General features: G+C 40.5%; 1 long non-coding RNA gene across 2 annotated transcripts in view; it reads right to left on the reverse strand.

Moving 5' to 3' along the window:
* Positions 1 to 19,816, reverse strand: part of LOC138915861 (uncharacterized) — an 81,651-nt gene that overhangs the window by 14,119 nt on the left and 47,716 nt on the right. The window contains exons 2-4 of one of the 2 annotated variants that reach the window (XR_011422244.1): positions 18,465 to 18,578; positions 11,110 to 11,205; positions 7,387 to 7,483 (exon numbers count right to left, since the gene is read on the reverse strand). This is a non-coding gene — a long non-coding RNA (uncharacterized lncRNA). Of the gene's footprint in view, positions 1 to 7,386; positions 7,484 to 11,109; positions 11,206 to 18,193; positions 18,322 to 18,464; positions 18,579 to 19,816 lie in introns of those variants that run through there. The other variant, XR_011422245.1, reaches the window with a different exon arrangement.

Raw genomic sequence — 19,816 nt, forward strand, 5'->3', positions numbered from 1 at the left:
GGTGTAAAGTGGTATCTCATTGCAGTTTTGATTTGCATTTCCCTAATAATTGGTAAGGTTCAACATCTTTTCATGTGCCTGTTGGCCATCTGTATACCTTTGCAAAATGACTTCATATCCTCTGCCCATTTTTTGATTGAATTGTTCATTTTTGTTGCTGTTGAATTGGATGAGTTCTTTGTATATTTCAGAAATCAACCCCTTGTCAGATATATGATTTTCAAATATTTTCTTCCAGTTGATAATCCTGTTTTAGGATTAAACTGTTTATCCTACATATGGCAAGAGCACATCCTCTGTCATTAAGCCCCAGCCCACCTCCCTCAGCACTCCTTCCACTGCTCCCAGCCTTACACACACTCCAATGAAGCCCAAAGGCATAGCATGCCAGATTTAGCAAAAAACTTACAGAACGCCCAATCAAATTTGAATTTCAGATAAACCACAAAGAATGCGTTAGTATAAGTATGTTCCAAATATTGCACAGGATATACTTATACTAACACATTCTTTGTGATTTATCTGAAGTTCAGTTTTAACTGGGTGTCCTGTATTTCATCTGGCAATCCTGCAAACACATCTTCTATGCATTGTTTCAAGCCATTTTGTGCAGATTTTTCCCTCCACCACAGATGACCTACTGAGCCTTGTCAACATGGAAGACCCAGCTTAATTGGCTTTTTCCCCTCCTCCATAAAATCTCGGCTGACCTGCTTCATCCCAACCCCAGCAGAGCTGACTATTCCCTCTTTGTGCTGTGACTACGCCCTGTACATACGTATGAGTGTAACAGTTACAAGCTGTATCTCACCATTTGTGTGTGTCACATTGTGAGGTCTCTGGGACACAAGGCACTTTACTCATCCACATCACCAGTGCTAAAAGATAGTAGGCACCACCGGAGAACTTCCAGGTGGAGGCAAGAGCAGAGGGTTGGAGCCAGAAAAACGATGGGTATCCTGGCCTCTGTCACTCTATTATTAAGACGGTGGACAACACAGTTGGACTCTCAGGGCCTAAAGTTTCTCAACTACGTATTTCTCTGAATTAAACATCCCTGGCCAAGTAACTGTTGAAAATTAAATGAAGCTGTTTATATGTAAGGGAACTGTCACCAAGTGCACGGTCTCCAAAATAGTCACCTTCTAATCACACTGCCCTCGTCCAACTGAGGGGTACACTGTCTTTCCTTTTCTTTCTTGATCATCTGGAGAGAATTTCAATTCCAATTTTCAAAACAAGTTTTAAATTTTGTCTGATAGTGGCCTAATATACTCCCCTTTCAATAAGATATTTTGGTTGTTTTACCAACTTATCCCCAAATTCTGATCGAATGCCTGGTTCCGCATGTTCTCCCTTTGCGATCAAACAGTGCTTCCAATCCAAGCATAGAAAGGGAGCAAAGCTCTGCTCCCAAAAGCTCACAAAGGAAGAGAGTTTCTAAAAATTACTCTTGTCTCATCTGTCTGACTCACATTTATCTAAAAATAAAAGGAAAACTAGGAGAAAAAATAAACGAACAGGGGATAACGTGCAGCCTCACGTCTCTAAGTCAGATAACGAGATAATTTTTCTGCCTGCTCTATATTTCACTTTACTCTCCAAAATGACCTTTCCACCCCCTCAGCCCTATCACTAAAATATAAATCCATTAATGAGGAATCTTTTCTTCCCCTGTCTTTTTTCGTATCAATCTCAGCAGGATGCTAGTCTGTTCTTTGAGTTCATTCACTTTATAGCTATTAAAAAGAAAATATAGTCTGGAGACGGCCTGTCTCCAATTGGTTAAGCACAGGATGAAGAAATAAATTCCTGAGTTTCTAGCCTTCATCTACCACTTGTTTTCTATGCAAAGCCTAAGGAACTTTCCAAACCTCTTTTTCATTTTTTCTCTGTGAAATGGGTGAATCATTTCAAAAATATCTTTCACTTATACCATTTTTTAGCAGAAAACAAACAGTTCTTAAACCATTAGTGTTATTATAGTTAATGGTTTTCAAAATATACTTGCCTGACTTTGGGTTCCATAGGATTTAATGTCATTGCTCATCAGATACTATGAAATAATTATAATAATAATAGTAAAATGTAACAGTTACCATAACTTTCTCCAGAAGTACACACATTCTAGTATAACTTGCAAAGCTAAAGAAACTAGAAAGATCACTGAGAAAAATGTGTAAGAATAAATTGGCAGACATCTTAAGAGACATATATAGGGTGGTGCCAATCCATTCACCCATTTCCTTGTTCCTTCATCAAATGGTTAGTGAGCATATACTATAAGCAAAGTTTGGTGACAGACTCTTTCTGAGTTCCATTTCCTCAATTTCCTCATGGCAATGGGACTGTACTAATAAGTGTACAGCAAGCATAACTCAGGGGTTAATATCTTAATGTCCCTAAATTAACCCTCTAATAATTTTATCAATATAAACATTCACTGAGCTTTGCTGCCTCTGAGATCACATTCGTGCTTTCCTAACAGCATGGCTGTCTCCTGAAGACTCAGGTAACTTTCAGTCGACACTGTGCATGCCCAGTGATGCTACCTTCTCTGCAAGGTAAACCATGAAGGGGTTACTAAAATCTTCAAAGACCTTCCTCATCTTGAAATTGACATTAAAGGAGTCTGTAAGGGGCAGAGTAACCAAGCCACCCAGTTTCTAAAGAGCTCAGTGGTGGCCTGGCTCCAATGTCCACAACAATATTTACTGTTCACCTACTCTGTGCAGGACCGGGGTATCTTCTCCCTCTTCCAGTAGGACACCATACACATATAAACCTAATGTTAATGAAAAACGCAAAGCTTCCCCAGGATGTCTATTTGATAACACTTAGTGAGACATACTCCATGCTAAGAAAAGATGAATGATAACTTGAGCTCCCGATTCCAAGGGTCCCATGGGTATCTTATGTAATTAAATTTTCTCTGAATTAGGGTATGTATGTAGATCTTCAAAAGAAAAGGAGAAACAGAGTTTATGCAGGTTCATACCACCTTTTGCGCATTCCTAGAAGTAGCTTTTTCAAGACGGCTTGAGAATTCGATCAGGAGGACCACATCTATGCATATACTCTGGAATGATGACTTTTGCTCTACCCAGGAAGGTCTCACAACCCACAGCCTCAAGGGACACACAGAGAGGAGAGGGAGAAAGAGTGAGACCACCTGAGTAAACCAGGGTATCAATAAACTTCATAACTTCATCATCTCACATGTAGGTAAGTTTCTTCCAATGGAGGGAGGGAGAGATCTTGAGATAACAACACCTTACCATGACGGCCTCAGCAGGGTACCTTGAAGATCTAGCATAGGTAACCCTGTGGCATGGAGAAGCCTCTGGAGCCAGCCTGAACCACGCTGTTAGAAGTGCTGTCATTTATATTGTATGCAGGAACCATGAAAATAAGACCTCAAATCCTAGTCCTAAAAGAGTGATCCTAATGAAAGTCAGGAAGGCAATGTAAAAGAGATGAAGTATACTTTTACTACACTGCTTGAAGTTTTTGTAATAAGCATGCATCATTTTTACAAAAACAATGAAAATGTTCCTAAAGAGAAGGAAGGAAGGAAAGGAGGGAGGGAGGAAGGGAGGGAGGGAAGAAAGGAAGGAATGGAGGGAGGGAGGAGGGAGGAAGAGAGGGTACCTGCTTTGCCCTTTTAGAACTGGTACTCATAGGAGGCTGGGGCTTGCAAGACTAGAGAACACAACCGAGTGCCTTTAACCATATGGTTCTCTAAAGCACTTCATCATTTCTGAGCCCAGATGATGCTCTCTGACTCCTGCAGCCGTAGAGGTTAGTGTAGGAACTTTGGATCAGCTCCCATCTTCCCTTAGTTCCTCAAGAATTCACTTTGGGTGCTGCAGCACAGAGCGCTGGAGAGGAAAAAGAACTCCCTCCACTTAGAAGAGCAGATGAGAGGATTCTCAAAGCTTTCTGCACTGACGGGAAATCATCATTCTTGACCTCTTTCTCTCTCCCTCCAGAGGCTCACAGCTCTTTGTAGACACAACTGGAGAGATTGAGCTGTTTCTCCCATATTTCCAGGTCAAAGGGGCAAGGCTAAAGTTGTTCAGATATTTACTGAAAGCCTAATAAGCACAAAACATAATATTTGGCACTATACAGATCCAAAGAAATAAAAGATACGGTTGCCACTAGAGCAAGAAGAAACATATAAGCAAAAAGTAGATGACAAATGAGCAGGAAAACAAGAGATTTTAAAAGGTTATGGCTAAAGGCAAACATACAGACCATGAGGGCCCCCTTGACCAAAGCAATGTATCTCTATACACTGCCTTCTTGAAAAATGCATTTACCAACATCTGTTAAAGGCACACGTGCACACACACGCATGCACACATATAGATATACACACACACACTCACCAGCCTTTTAGAATAAAATTTTTAAAAATAATCAGCAGTTATAAAAATATACAAAGTTTAACTATTACAGGGAGGGCAGAGATTAAGAATAGATGGCATATACTGAGCATTTGACAGTGTTAAATGTTCTAAATGCATTTGCTCAATTAATTCCTGCAAAAAACTCATGGGATAAGGATTATTACCATTTTATATCTGAGGAAACCAAGACTTAGAAAGGTTTAAGTAATTTGTCTAAGATGTCACAACTAACCCCATGTCCCTGACCGCAGGGGTATGTTAGAGATAGAGATATCCCTGTCGGGGATATGTTAGAGGATCGTGAGCAACATTGTACATACACAACACTAGCCTGTTCTTAGGGAACTTAGTGTTTCAGACAGATTCAAGAGTGCCGTAGCACCAGCTTAGTTATTCACATAAAAAGACAATTATTAGGGGCCGACCCTGTGGCTGACTGGTTAAAGTTCTACACCCTCCACTTTGGTGGCCTGGGTTCGTGGGTTCGTATCGTGGGTGTGGACCTGCTCCACTCATCAGCCATGCTCTTGTGGCATCCCACATACAAAGTAGAGGAAGATTGCATAGATGTCAGCTCAGGGTAAATCTTCCTCACACACACACACAAAAAGACAATTATTACAAGAAAGATTCAAGTAGGTTTTGGCAAATTGGCTAAAGAATAGGATTAGCTGAGAAAAAATTTTTGAAAGAAATGGAGGTTGGAAGTAATTTGTAAAGAAAAGCACATGGACTGTTCATTCATATTCATCATTAAACTCCTATTGAACATCTAATATTGCAAGTTCCTCCCTTTGATGATGACAACAGAAATATGAACAAGACAGATACAATTAGCTGCCTTCAAGGAGCTAATAATAATCCTGTGGGAGGTGATGGGCTGGCGGAAAGGTGAAGAGGAAGTGGACAGACAACACAATGGGTAGTAAGTCCTATTATGGAGCCGTGAACAAATGTGGAAGAGGAGGGTGGAATCCCAATCTCCACCTGCGGGAGCTGGGGATGGCTTCACTGAGGTGACGACAGCTGATCTGGGCCTAAACAGATTGGCAAAGTTTGCCTGAAAAATAAAAGATGGGGACATTTCTGACAGAGAAGAAAGTAGGTACAAATGTATGAACTTAAGAGGCTAGGTTTTCTGTAGGAGAAAAATCAAGCACTTCTAAAATGCAACGAAACTAGAAGCTCTATAAGGTAAACTTGGCCGTGGCCTACGGAAAATAGGGAAAGGGAGAGGGGCAAGCCCAGTTAGTGTGAGAAGCAGGAAAAAGGAAGAATGGTGAAGAAATTATGGCTGCTCGTCGGGAACTAGGAGGATCAAATGCCTCTCCTTTTCTAGGCCAGAAAACGTCATCCTAGTCCATCCCATTGTTCAACCCAGAAACCAAAGCATCATGCCTCCTTCCACTCCTTCTTCCCTGCATCCCGTCAGTCACCAAGTCCATCCATTCTGTCTCCTAAAGCCTCTCCTAAAGCTCCACTCCCTTCTCGGCACCCTCAGTGCCACCCAGCTAAGACAGGTCCTTGCATTCTCTTGCTCGGGAAAGTGCAGTGGCCTCCCAAGCGTGCCCTGCCAGGCCATTTGCTCCCTTTAGCCAGCAAGGTCTTGTTAAACACACAAGTCCACTCACGTCACTGTTCCAAAGGCTTCTCAATATCCTTAAGGTAGAGTTCCAACTGATTCCCATGCTTCCCAAAGCCCTCTCCAGCCTCTCCGTGTTGTTCCCTGCGCCCCCTCCCGGCTCTGCCAGCCCTAAAGCGCACACACACTCCGCGGTCCGCTAACGTTGAACTCCCTTCCTTTCCTGACACGGGGTGCCCTCTCTTCTTGACTTTTGCTGGTGCCGTTTCCTCTGTCTGACGCGCCTTCTGCACTTCAGTTGGCTGACTCCAACTCACCCTGTGGGTCTCACTGGACGCGCCACCTTTTCTGGGAAGCCTTCCCTGCACCGGTTTACGCATCCTCCCCAGTGACTACCCAACACATTGATCTTCCTCTTTCCCAGCCCCCTGAGGTATGTAACTGCCTGTTTACATATCCGAGTTCCCAAATAGACCTTAAGTTCCAAAGAGCAGGACCACATCCATTGCGTTCATTTTATCCCTTAGCAGCTGGAGCGTCATTAGACCGGTAACGAAGGGCTGAACGAATCTTACTGACTCTGGGCCAATGCTGACGGGGGATAGAAGACTGGTGAATAACAGTGGATAAGTTGCATGAGGTTCAGCTACCAACTCCCAGAGCAAACCAGCAGGGCATCTGAGAGTTAGGCAGCTTTGATCAGGTGGCTTCCAAGCAAAACAGGCTCGGGGCTGCCCAGGTGTTCTGTCCGCCTGCACCTGACTGTGCAGCTTAGTGGAAGCCAAGAAACTGAGTCCCCTTTCAGGGCTGGGGGAGGTTCTCTTCACAGCTGGGGTCCAAAAGAGGGGAGTCCTACAATGAAAAAATCTTGAATGTGAGGCTTGGGCCAAGCTGGGGTGAGAAAGTCAAGAAAGCCACAGAGAAATGATCTGACATAGCCGATTGGAGAAATATCAGAAATTAGTTTTTAGTTCTCTACTGTAAGAAAATACCTAAAATATTGGACATCCTATTATAAGAGGTGCAGTAGATAGCAATTTATAATTTATTCCATAAAACAATAGGTACTACGTACTTCAAAGAAACGCAAGAGTCTAATTTTCTCATCTCCTAAATCGAAACAGTCTCTTTGTCCATGTCCTCTACTTTGCACCTGAACTTTATTTCATTCTTTCACTGTAATCGTCTTCCCTGATGTTTATCAGAGTCCTTGTACTGGTTTAAATAAAGTGGCAAGCAAAAGCAAATAAACCATGGCAACCTGCTCTTCATGACAAAAGGATAATGCCCTAAAGTTGGCTTAACGCAAATTCGAATAAATATCTGGCTATTTGGAAAAGTCAGAGGAGAGGGCAGGAAATGACACTAGATAAAGGAGGGCAACGGTACCTGGCGAAGGCATCAGAAAGGTATGCTGCCCTGCTGTATTTGAGATCTGGATCTCATCCTTGCAGTTGGCGACTGGTCTCCTTGGAGCAGCGTCTGTCTGGAGGTAGGAAAAGCTCGTCATTATCTGGGCTTTAAATTGTGTATAAAGGCTGATAACACTTTCTGTTTTCGAGAATAATTTAAGCTTTTCTGAACTTTTTTGGGTAAAAGCACACTTCATCATCATGGAGCACAGCTGGAAGCTGGCCAAATGCAGGACAATCAAAGAGCTTTCTCTCCAAACGCGCTGAGCCGGATCCCCCAGCATCGGATAAGGACTAGTGGGAGAAAGGCAAGGACCCGGGTTCTGGAAATCTTCAAAAACTTTCTGAGTTAAAGCAGATCCTTCTACCCTTCGGAGTAAAACTTCAGACTGGAGCACGAAAAGGAGTGAATAGTCCACGAATAATAATTTTTATTTAATAAATAGAGAATATAGAACAGTGTGCAATTAACAGCCATAAAGATAATTCTCAAGCAAGAATTTCTTCTTTACTTGACTTGTCTGAATGTCCATCCTCCCTTCCCCCCCCAAAATAAACCAAACTGTTACTGGCTTTGGCAGTTTTATACTAAAATGCAAGGTTACATATAATCTGGGAAAGCCTAAGATAAGCACATCCTTCCTAATTGCCTCTTTCTAAGTTATGTTTCTTGTAACTCCTCATGTTCGAGGTTCAAACTATATTTCCAGGGTATTTATCACCTTTTATGCCTCTCACTGTGCAGTGTTAGATCTCATGGGGCCCATGCTAGGGAAAGAGATAGAGACACAATTTAAGTGACTCCCTCCTTCCTTAACAAACCACACTGGCTGTCAAGGCTAGATGGTCTTGTTCCTCCATTGATAATGAAGCTCTCATTTCATTTTATACACAATTGTGAAAATAAAGAGAAATCAAGGACTTGGAAATGTATCGGCCGATAGTGACCAACTCTGCTTCTGCTCTGTCCTTGACTGGAGCTGATCACTTACCCTTCTGTGCCTCACTTGCTGATTTTACAACTAGGGATCGGGGCCAGAATGTTCTCAAAACCCCTCTCTAAAATTCCAGGCTTTCTTGACGTCCTCTGGAGGTATCATATAAAAAAATATAAAATTTGTTCTACATGACAAATGTCACCGGTCTGCCTTCAATTTTCATGTTTATTTTGCAGTTTTTTTTTCTTTCATAGTTCCCTATGTTTTGATACTTTCATAGTCTAATTTTTTTATATGTCAATCCACTTGGAACTTTGTAAATGTTACAATATGATACAAGACAAAATTACATAAATCTCAAATATTGGTGAAGTCAACATTAATGCATACCTATCAAAACAGAGCTTTAAAGCTTTAAAAGGCTTTGAATTTCTTTTAAGTTTTTAATTTCCGAAAATACATTGTAATAAGTATTCCTACTTATTCGACTTTGAAGGGTTTGACTGAGTTGTAAATAATGTGGTAAGATAGACTAAAGATAGACTAAAGATCATATGATTTTGTTTTTTAACATACTAAGAAATAATGCTGGCTTGGAAAAATATAAATTATTGGGTGTCTTACTGTATTCAGTGCCACCTAGTCCTCACTTGGTACACGATCAGATGGACTATTCCACAGATTACTATGGGCAGAGAGCAATCGGACGTCCATATATTCCCATGGATATCAACATTCAAGTGTCACTGCCTTGAGCTTGAGGTATTAAACCTCCTTTTGGAAAGAACACTTCCTCTCCTCTGCCTCTGCTCCTATTTCCTATCCCATGTTACAATAACCTCCAGTATTCTGAGAACTTCTGTTACCGAGTTGTTGTGTCTGCGTAGCTCATGCTCTGTCCATAGCCTGCATTCTTCTTCCTCCAATAAACATTTACGAAGTGCTTACTCTTGAGGGCCAACGCTGAAGGCCACAGAGTCAAATGGACACAGTGCCTGCCCCGGTAAATCCACGTTCTCAAAAAGCTATCCACCCCCTCTAAGGCTCAGTTTCTTCATCTATAAAGAGCTAACAGTAATTACTACATGAGCTTTTGTGAGGATTAAATGAAATAACAATTTCTAAATACTTGGCAAAATGCTTTGGTAAATACCTAACACTCAATAAATTCTGTTTATTCCATTCCATTCCCTAGGTACTATGGTAGGAAAAAACTCAAATAAGGAGATAACGTTTGAACCATGTCTCAAAAAGGATTGATCCTCAGAGGAAGGAAGATGGAAAACAGTCCAGATATTGGGAATAGACAGTCTGAATATAGGAAGTTTGAAAGAGCATGTCATATTCTATTTTAAAGAAGTGGAAAACTGTCCCATTGAGCTAGAAAGAAAAAGCAGATTTGAAACCGGAAAGCTAGGCTGGTTCACTGGGTTTAATCCTGCATAAAACAGAGAACAGACAGGGACTTTGAAAAAAGAAAATCACATGATTCTACTTGTGCAGTAGGAAAATCAACAGGGTTTCCATACGGAGGGTGGGTTGGTGGTACAAGAACCTGAAGGGAGCGAAATCAAGTAAGAGAATACTGAGATCAGAAAAGAGAAGATGATATCTGAACTAAAACAATGGCAGTTATTGAGTGACGTAAGTCGAATCAAAAAATGTTTTAGAGGTGGCATCTATCATATGTGACCACTAAGTGAATTTTGGGGTGAGGGGTGACCCTGAGGTTTTCAGTCTGATGGCCAAATTGATGAATATACCATTAACTAAAACAAGGACCAAAGGAAAAGGGTACGTGGATTGGGGAAGCAGAGGGTGAAGGGATGTAGAAAGTAGGAGATTATGGACATGGTTTTAGACATGGAAAAACCCAATGAAAGACTAATCCCCCAAAAGGGCAGGGCAAAGAGAAGGAACCATACTGAAAGTCTGTGAAGAAAGGGTATAATCAGAGACAATAATGCATCGGAAGCCAAGAGAACAGAGAGTTTCAAGAAGGAATTAAATATCCATGCCAATATCATAGAGAGGTCAAGTAAGAGAGCTAGGGGGAATCTGGCTCAATCTTCTAGCCCCAGGCCTGGGGGAGAGAGAACGTACAGTCCCCTCCTGATGGGTTTGAGAAAGGGAGTGTCATCACAGCAAATTAACGTTTCAGTTCAGTTGAGAAGGCAAAAGGGGCACTCTATAGAAAGCTTAACAAAGCGGGGAAGAATTAGGAGGTCCAGTATTCCAACGAAGATGGTTGGGAAGACAGCCAGCAGGCAGGGGGGGGAAGTCACCAGACCACCAAGAAAGGACAAGGCTGACCTGGATAGAGATAAGAGTATGGGAGGATTCATGATGAAGGAACTCTGATTTCTTTTTATCTTTATCTTAAGTGAAATAATTTTCAGCACTTCAAATTCCTTTCTGATATCACATTAACTTAATAATTTAATCCCCTGGGTGTTCCACAGTTCTACCCCGTATGTGAAGGCGCTATGCCAACCTAAGCAACAGTGGTGCCAACCCCCGTAATGAGAAAGCACAGCAAAGTTGTTGCAAAACTGTAAAAACTTTTCCCACTTAGGTTGAAAGCCACCAGTTCCCCTGTAAGCTTCTCAAGTGTCACCTCGGGATTTAATGACAATCTTGATATGCTACACAGATAGCTGTTTATGGTGGACTCATCATTTTCCCAGCAAGGAAAACGCAAATCTGCATTCTTCTGATTTAGCTGCTTATCTCTGTAAAACACATATAGAACTGTTACTTACCAGCCAAGCCAAGACATTATCCTGCAGGAGCCGCCTGAAACCCCAGCGCCACCACAGAAGAAAAGCTGGCAGAGCCTAGGTGTGCCCCTTGCAGTTCTTTAATAAACGAAGGAAAAAACACTGGGTAAACCACATGTCTAAATCAAGAGATAAAGTTCTGAAAATTGTTTTTGTCACCAGATATGCCTTGTTGAGAGCCCTGTTTTCTTTTGCCAAGATGCTGACTCTTAATATTTTACAGCCAGCTTTTTCGGCAGTCCTGTAGTTAGAAGAAAAGATGGGCTGCTACACTGACCACATCTGGACCAGCGCAGAAGTAATTTAATCAACTTGGTGTGAAGGACGTTGTTCAAGCGAGCGGTTGTCTCTGCTGTCAAATTATGAAATAAACAGATCTTCAAGGTAATTTGTTGATATGTTTACCCTAGTGTGGTAAACTTAGTACATGGCCCCAAAATTCCAGGACGCAACTCCTATCAAAATGCGGGGTCTATATTCCATCCCCTTGAAACCTGAAAGCCTCATGATGGCTTCAGCCGCAGAGGAAGGTGTAAGTGAGGTGACCTCCGAGACCAAGTCAGAAAAGGCTCGAGAGCTTCTGTCTGGTCCTCTTGGGACACTCTGTGGAAGAAGCCAGACATCATGAAAGACATTTAACTACCCTGCAGCCACGATGCTGGAAAGGCCACCTACAAACACTGTCAAAACCTGCAGCTGAGCTCCCAGTGGACAGGTGAAATCAACTGGCAGCCATGTGAGTGAGGCTTCTTGGACATCCAGGCCAATTGAGCTTTCAGGCAACTGGATCCCCAGCAACTGCACGGAAGACCCCAAGAAGAATTGCCCCTTCGAGCTCTTTCTGAATTACTGGTCCACAAAATCACAAGCAAAACAATAAGATCATTTTAAGCTGCTAAATTTTTATGGTAATTTGTTACACAGCCATAGTAACTAAAACAGAATTTATCACCTGGAAGTGGGATACTGCTGAAAACAATAACAACAAAACCCTAAAACCTGTGCATTGACTTTGGGACTGGAGACTGGATGATGAGAAAAAGCTGGAAGGGCCTTGAGGAAACTGCTCAAAAGTCTAATGGCCCTTGAAGAAATTGTCAGTGAGAGCTTAAAGGTAATTGAGGAAGACGTTATTGGAAGCTGGAGGAAAGGAGATCCTTGTTCAATAGTGAAAAACTTTAGCAAAACTATTTCCTGCAGTAACATGGAAAATAGAAAATGTACCTCATAAACTGATGGACTGGGCTAAAGAGATATCCAGGCAGAGTGCCAAAAAATGCCAACTGGTTTCTTTTAGCATATACATGTCACGGATACAGCAAGATAAGCCAAAGAAGAAGTTGTTCCATTTCCCGGATTATGTAGAGAAACTATAAGAGAACCAAGGTTTGATGGGCTCAAATATAAAACTCTTTCCAGTCTCTTCTAGAAGAAGATTCTCAAAGTAAAAAGGATCTTAAGAGACATATCAAATCTAGAAAAATGTGGTCTCATGGTAAATACAAAGCCAATATTGTGGCTACATTATTAAACCTTCAGAATTATTCCGGTGGTGCCTCAGAGACATTTTCCAAGAAGAAAAGCCCTTCTACATTTCCGTGACCCCTCCATTAAACAATAAGGCTTCTAAGAATGATGAGTGTTGTCTCTCAGCAGCTTCCTAGGGAGCTCAAGGTAAAGAAGGGCTCGCCTGGAAGAGATTTGTGAGCGTGACTTTTACCTGATGGAGTAGATTTTAAATTGGCACACTGGAAGCTCATAAAGTTTTTGAAGGAATTGTGCCAGTTTGGACTGAAATGGGCATAGTACAAAATGAAGAGAAGACTTTGAGCAGGAAGCAGACAGAAAAGTACTCAGCTGCACCAAGGGCCATTTCTCATGAAAGGAAGGATTAATCATAGGACAGAGCCAAGGTTCTCAGGGCAAACCAAAATCCACAGAGAATTAGTCCTAGGGAACAGCACTGATCCCTAATTTAAAAACCGGCAATACCTGCCCAGCTGTAGTTCAGATATGCTGTAGATCAGTGACTCCTATGCCTTCTGTTTTCCCCCTTTTTGGAGAGGAGTGTTTGGCAGTTACCCAAGGCCTATTCCACCATTTTTTATTTGGTATGTGGAAGCAGATAACTTGTTTATTGAGATTACAGATCTTCAGATCGAGAAGAATAGTATTCACAGAGCTGAACACAAGGAACTATATCTGAAGAAACTCTTCTCTCTAAAGCTGCTTTAGATAACAAGATTCTGGATCTCATCAGGTCTGAGCTTGATGTTGTAATGGGATGAAACATGAGCAGGTGGAACGGGGGTGGATCCTGACAGAGGATGAATGTATTTTGGATGTAGAAGGAATGAAAATAATTGGTGACCAGAGCACAAACAGTGGTTGCTTAAAACATGGCTCCAAAGATTTTTGACAATCCTTCCATCAAGAGGTGGGCTATGTGGGTGGACTTAATGACTATTTCAATCAGTAGAGTATGAAAGAAGTGATGCTATGTAACTTCTAAGTCTAGATCAGAAAATTACATACACCTTCTGCCTGGTATTATTGGAATTCTCACCTGTGAGAAGGTGCCACCATGACAGATGTCCTACTACCCTGCGGCCACTGCGCTGGAGAGCTCATCCACAGGACTCCAGTCCACATCACTGATACCAAACACCAGCCACGGGAGGAAACTGTCTAAGTCATCCAGCCATGTCAAGTCTTTAGATGACCAGCCCCGGCCAATATCTAACTACAGCTTCAGTATGACTCCAAGTGGGAACTCCCCAGCCAATCCCTTCCTGAATTCCTCAAAATATCGAGCAAAACAAAATGGTTGTTTTATGCTGCTAAGTTGTGAGGTAATTGGTTACGCAGCAGCACTAAGTGAAATATCTAGAAATAGTTTTCAGTGATAAATATTTCCTTCCAGGAATGAAAAGCCCCTCCTCCTGGGTTCAGTCAGAGAGGAGGAAGATCAAATGCTTGGCATAAACCACATGGAATCCAGAGACAAAGGCTGGGCAACACGGATATCATAAGGAATAGTTTGAAGCCATTAATTGAAAGTTTAGGGCTATTTGATTTGACTTGGAAGGATTTCCATGAGGAAATGTTAAATGAGAAAAATAAAATGAAGAAGAGTGTATTAAACATCTCCCCTCATGCATGTGTGCATCTGTATACTTGAGTATGTATTTCTGTGTGCGTGTGTGCGTGCATATGTGTAGAGAGAGATATTTTCAGTATATGTGCTCTGGAGGGCTGTGCGTGCATTTTATACGTATGTACGCATGTAATTTGTAAGCACAGACAAAATATGGAAGGATACAAACCAGCTTGCTAATACAGTTACTCTGCACACGGGAGACAGGGTTTAGTAGGTAAGGCTAATGCAGGAGAAGAGAGGAGAGAGGAGGAAAGAGAGCCCAGCAACAAAGGAAATGAAAAAAATGACTGTATTAGGAATATACGGTAAAACATTTATGACTTTGAGTAAGATATATACATATATGCTTACATTATTTAAATTATTTATATATGAGCACGTGTATTTATACAGACTTTTTTTTTTATATTGGGAGACTGGGACCAGAGACCATGGATGGCAATATTATTAACGGCTGTCAACAGGATTAAAAGAGAGAAACAGACACAGGACCAAGACAGCCATGACAAAACAAAGAAGGCTCAGAAGCACAGGTGTGAAGCTGGCTAAGCCCAGGAGAAACCACAGTCCAGGTGACAAGCCCTGAATGAATGATCTGAGGAAAGCATTGATACAGGGGGTCAAAGGGAATAAACAAATCCATCTGAATCAGAAGACTCCAGATACTGGACAACAATAGGAACATTGGGAAAAGCAGGGGAGAGAGTAAGGAATGAGAACACCCAAAATAATAGGAAAGGCAAGGCGAGGTATAGGGCAGGGACAAGGTTCACGGCACAAGCGAGAAGTCTGAGAAGGAAATGCTCTGGGCTGCCAGCCACTGAAAGACCTGGAGAACTGAGGCCGAGCCGTGTCTTGGCCAAGGAGCTCAGATCATGATATTTGTAGATTACTTTGGGCAGGCAGTCATATGGTTTAATTACATCTAATTAGGGCCAGCCTAGGAAACTCAAAGGCTATTAAAGTAAAGCGACTTAGGATGGATAGAAGCAGCGTTCGCCAAGCTTTAGAAACTCTTCGGAAGAGCCTGAACGTGTTGTCAGAGGTCGATTCTAGGGTCTGCCTATCTGCTCACAGATTTGACAACGAGAGACATCGTTTCTACATTTCCTTGGAAATTTCGTGTTGACTTTTGTCCAACAACTAATTTAGTTAAGCTATTTTCACCGCTGTCTAGGCAGCTTGAGTTTCTTTCTCTAGAGATCAAAACCACTGTACATTTATACGTGTTATTTAATTCATTTTAGAACCACAAACATCCCAATAAAAACGTACTGGTCCATACGTGAATCTCCTAAGTCCTTCAGGTGGAAATTGTAAGTATGGTAAAGCTTGCATCAATCAAAAATTTCTCTTCCCCAATGTGTCTATGATATGCATCATCCAAAAAAGTACTTCAGAATTGCCTGTCTACACTAGGGAAAATAGTAAAACTTGGTGGAATAAAGCGTCAGGCAAAACTGACTGGGGAAAGTGTCTGCAAATAATTTCATTCAAACAGAGGTACAACCAGCCTAGGCAGAGAAGAACTAATTACTCTGACTGTTCTGTCCTCTCCTAGTTCACAGAGAAAGATAGCATTATCGCATATTTTTTACATTATGTGTTAACGGCATTCAACAACCATGCGAGCACATACCAATAAGTTAATAAAGACTCTCCTAGGAAAAGGACGAGAGGTGAGGGAGTTCGAATTTTTGTTCTTTATTTCATTCTGAATTGGCTTTTTTAAATAAGTTTCCATTATTTTAATATAATATAAAACTTTTTAAATAATTTAAAAATTAAAACAGCAGGAATAATATTGCAAGTGGTTTCATGCCAGTTCCATGCTTTCTCTTAAACAACAAAAATTTAAAAGTTATTCCCAGTGAAATTGTATTAATAGGGCATAAATAGCCTTTCTCATTCAGGCAGCATTCAGTGAGATATCCACTGCCACAATTCGATTTTCGACTTTAGAATAAGAGCTCTCACCGTCACAGCAAACCATCCATCAAAATGACAGCTCTTCACATACGCTTTAAACACATGCTGAAATCACCTGTCACAAGTCTTTTTTAATTATTATTTAAGGATAATATTCTCTTTGCTCTCAAACTCTCCTAGGACGCATTTTTTAATGGAAAATTTAGGTCAATTTTTTCTATTGAAATTTTGTTTTTAACATCTGTTATGGGTTTTCTTTCTTTTTTATTATGGATTTTCAGTGAAAGAAAGTGGAGACTATGTAGAGAAGCTCATGTCAACATTTGGATGTCTATACTTAAAATTCAAGCAAAAGAAAAGTCAAACCTCAAACTTGAAATGCCAGATGCATGAAAAATTATCGAAGGTGAAAAATATTTTTTATCTCTGTAGAGTTTATTTTTAAGCCTATTTTTCAACTGCACCAAGTTATATTTCAAGCCAATTTGGACTAAACTGAAGTCTGAAAGAGAGTGGGAAAAAATCAGTAATTCAAAGTCATTTCAAACTTGGACGCATGAACTAGCATGACTCAGACAGGGCGACAAAAATGTCTAAACGTCCAGGGCCTTACAAGACTTGAAATTTTCAATCTTTAAATCCTAATGGTTTACACTTGATTTAAAAATACAAGTACATGGAAGATTTCTAGGCCTGTACCCAAAATAAAACAACTTTTTTTAGCTATTAAATTGGTTCATATACAAGTTATATTTTCACTCTTTAAACTAAAATAGATTTGTATATTTGACCCAGGGTTTCTTCATAATTCATCTTCTACTAATATGGAATGAAATGTAGGCAGATAGAGAACATTATTCAAGTGAAGAGGGTCTGAAAACAATATCTCTATTAGCTCTGACTAGTGTTAGCAGTAATATCAACCACATATTTATACACTTAAGTGTTTAAACAATACCACTTAAACTGAGTAATAAAAAACATTGTTTGGATTTTTGACATTGCTTCTCTACCTCAAATGCAGGGCTAGAGTATAACATAATTCTAACATTTATTTTTATTGCATTTTTTACCTATAGTATAGTGTCCTAAAGCCTGTGTCCAGAATAATGAAAGACTTTGTTGAAGATAAAAATACAAATTTAAACCCTAGAAGAAAAAAAATAGAAAAGTAATGCCTGGTAAAAACATTTACAAATACATCACACATTGTTTTTATTAGGTATCATATGGTAAGTAATAGATTTAGGACTTATGTGTTTTATTACTAAAGCAATTAAGTAGAATTTGTTTGTGGTTGCTAAATGTCAGAATTTGTAATGTATCAAAGCACTATTACATGCACTGTGGGAAATTATAGAACATGAAAGATGATTCTTTCCTCCACAAAACTCTACATCTGTTTGGGAAATTAGCACATAGATTCAATGATAAATTGAATTACTTAATTTGCCCACATTCACTCATGTTCACAAGGGATCTAAGACACGAAAATTTAGGTATTAACAAACAAAAATTAAAATTTTATTTATATTCCATATTCCCCAAAGGATGTGAGAAAGGAAAAGTTAATAATAGAGCAAGCACTTATAATGTAGGTAAGAAATCATACCAGGGAAACGTTGTAAATTTCAAATGAACAGAACAGATATTAGTGCAAGAGGAAGAGAGACGAGAGAGAGACCCACAAAATACCATTGAGCAACTGAGCTAACACCCCATAATAACAATTAGCACTTTATACTCATTTCACTAGTCTTCACATGAACCACCTCCATGAAAGAGCTTATAATTATCCAGGCTCTATAAACAAGATCACGGAGGCTCAGAGCGGATTAAGTGGCACAGCCAGGATCTCAGCCCCGGGTGTCTTCCAGATCAAAGTCTCTGTGATAACCAGGCGGCTGCACAAACCCATCAATTTTGTGCCCATCCCTGAGTCCCCCGGCCTTAAGATGTCCCGAATCTCACCAGTACCTTTCCTCCTGTGATAAGAACACCACCAGCAAGCAATTGCCCAAACAGAATTAAATTTTTTCTCCCAAAAATCACTGGAATGAAGTGTGCCAAGCCATTTTGGATCAGAGCCAGATGGGCATTTTGTGTTTCTTAGGCGAAAAAAAACAACCAGTTTTGATACTGGCCACTTGTCAAGTCACATCACATGATGAGTCTTTTCAACAATAGGCCATACTACACATAAGCGCTGCTGCCTTTCTTGAAAAGAAAATGCTGTTGTCACTCTTACCTCAAGAAATCGTCATGATGGAATTGTTTCTCACTCTGATGCAGGCCACAAAGAAATCTTCCAGGCATTGGACACAGCCAAGGTTATCCACGACCGTGGGAAAGGTTGTCAGTTCTGGGGAAATTAATTTTATGAGAGAACTGATGTATACACATATATTCCAAGGCAAGTTAAAGATTCCTTTTAAGGATTCTGGATTCATTCTTTCCATCCCTGAGACTGTGTACTTATTTCTGGTATTCAGAAGAAGTGAAACTTTCCATATCAAACTACATATTTTCTTGTCTAGTTTTCTTTTCTTTTGCAAAAACTGATTATCAAGCTGAGTAATCCAGTGCTCCTAGGACCTGACTGAGCAGCTATGGACAATCACAGTAAAACCCTCCCCGTTAGCAGTGATACTTAAATGCAGACTAATTCTAGAAATTAAAGCAGTTCAACAAAAATATCTGCTAAGGGTGAAATCTAGGCTTCATTTAATCTTTTTTATTTTGAAAAATAACATTTAAAAGACAGGAAAGTACAAAGAATAATATAACTAACACCTGTATTCCCACCACTCAGAATTAAAAACTGTTAACATTTGGTTACATTTACTGCAAGAAAGTTTTATATATGTACTTTAAAAAACTTATACAAGTAATATAATCCTATATCAGAAGAAAGGAAGGGTGGGGAAAAAGGACCGAGGGACAGAGAGAAGAGGGGAGGGTGAGGTGAAGAAAGAAAAGATGAAAGATGGAAGGAGGAAAAATGGAGGAGGGAAGAGGAGGGAAAGCGGCAGGAAAAAGCCAAAAAGAACAAGAGACAGTGTTGAAGAATTATAGATAAAATTAAAGACCCCTTTGACCACGCTCACTATCCCACCTTCCAGTCTCCTCTGCCAGAAAACGTCCACCATCATGACTTTAATGTGCATCCTTATAGCACATTCTAGAATTTTTTTTAAAGATTTTATTTTTCCTTTTTCTTCCCAAAGCTCCCCAGTACATAATTGTGTATTTTTAGTTGTGGGTCCTTCCAGTTGTGGCATGTGGGATGCCACCTCAGCATGGCTTGATGAGCAGTGCCATGGCTGCGCCCAGGATTCAAACCGGTGAAACCCTGGGCCGCAGAAGCAGAGTGTGCGAACTTAACCACTCGGCCATAGGGCCAACCCCATCATTCTTTAATTTTATGCTTGTGATTTATTCCATCATACTGATAACATACCCACTGTCATTTGACTAATTGCTTTATTATTCAACATTAAGTTTTGAGTTCCAGGCATGGTGACGTATATAGGTCAATGCCATCTATTTCAATTGCTGAATAAACAGCATCTGAATACAATACATTCTAATTATCAACAT

Source organism: Equus caballus, chromosome 10 (assembly GCF_041296265.1).
Source record: "Equus caballus isolate H_3958 breed thoroughbred chromosome 10, TB-T2T, whole genome shotgun sequence".
Classification (NCBI taxonomy): domain Eukaryota; kingdom Metazoa; phylum Chordata; class Mammalia; order Perissodactyla; family Equidae; genus Equus; species Equus caballus.